The following is a 1,558-nucleotide window of genomic DNA, read 5'->3' as shown; positions in this document are numbered from 1 at the left end:
CACCCCCTTTAGTCGAGCAAATCGAACCCAGGACTTATTCTTTGTAAGCCTAGTACTTATTCTATCGGTCAATTTGGCCGAACCGCTAGGTTACGGGGACGTAAACACACCAAGCGATGTTGGGGGGGGGGGACAAACACAGACACACAAACATATACACACACATACATATATATATATATACATATATGCGACGGGCTTCTTTCAGTTTCCATCTACCAAATCCACTCACAAGACTTTGGTCAGCCCGAGGCCATAGTAGAAGACACTTACCCAAGGTGCCATGCAGTGGGACTGAACCCGGAAATATGTGGTTCGTAAGCTACTTACCACACAGCCACTCCTACGCCATATTAAATTTTATTAAACTTGACAAATATTTTTGAAGCAGTGAACAATTGTCATCAAAACGATTTAATATGTCGACTTGGAACTTATTGCAAAGCTTCATGATAAACAGTTTTTGTTTTCTCATTCGGGAAGGAATCGGTCAGTACAATTTTTTTTTCTGTCTTTGTCTCACTCTCTCTCTCTCTCTCTCTCTCTCTCTCTCTCTCGCTCTTTCTCTCTCTCTTTCTCTCTCTCTCCCTCTCTCTCTCTCCCCCTCTCTCTCTCTCTCACACTCTCTCTCTTTGTTGATTGTTTTCAGCCATCACCACTACTACCACTATCGCCACAACAACTACCATACACACACCATTCAGCCACCAACATCAACACCTTTGATTTCGACGCCTTCCCCTCCACCACCATCACCACTGTCTTTCACATCCCATACTATCACCGTCATGCTTGACCGCCTCAGCTACCACCACCACCACGATCATCACTGTAACCTCCGCCTCTATCACGACTACAGCTCATACTATTACTATCACCCCATTACCATCTGAATTGTCAATCTACTACCGCCCTCACCGTCTCTCTGCTTACTATTACTCTTACCCCACCAAGAGGAGTAGAAGAAGTGTCATTGAATAGTGAGAGGGGGTTCAAATTGTGATACACTGACACACAGAATATCGTTTTCGCATTTATTATATATATATACATATATATACAGAGAGAGAGAGAGAAGAGGGATATATATGTGTGTGTGTGTGTGTGTGTGTGTGTGTGTATGCATGTATGTATTTATATATGTATGTATATATATATAAATGTATGTAGATAAGTATTCTGTATTGTGTTTGCATAAATATTGGAGGAATTTCGAAATGATAAGATCACGTAGTCTATAATATCCTCTTGAGAACGCGCATAAGTTTTGATAATTTGATAATTTGATCTTAAATTGAGTGGATCAATGTCTCACAGAATTTAACCTGACCTATTCACTCGAAATAAACAACAGTAAGGTGACATAAATACACAGATGGGAATGAAACTAAACTTGTTTCAAAGAAAATATATCCCACTGGCAAAACTCATTTTGAAATTTCAGTCGCCATTAATTGTAAAATTAACATTCAGACGCCATTTTGACATTCCACCAGCTAAGAGGGAAATTTCACTTAATTAAGTATTGTTTGTGAACATCTTCCTGTTGTTTCCATCT

Source organism: Octopus bimaculoides, chromosome 12 (genome assembly GCF_001194135.2).
Source record: "Octopus bimaculoides isolate UCB-OBI-ISO-001 chromosome 12, ASM119413v2, whole genome shotgun sequence".
NCBI lineage: Eukaryota > Metazoa > Mollusca > Cephalopoda > Octopoda > Octopodidae > Octopus > Octopus bimaculoides.
The sequence above is the reverse complement of the archived record's forward strand: the minus strand, read 5'-3'. Positions refer to the sequence as shown.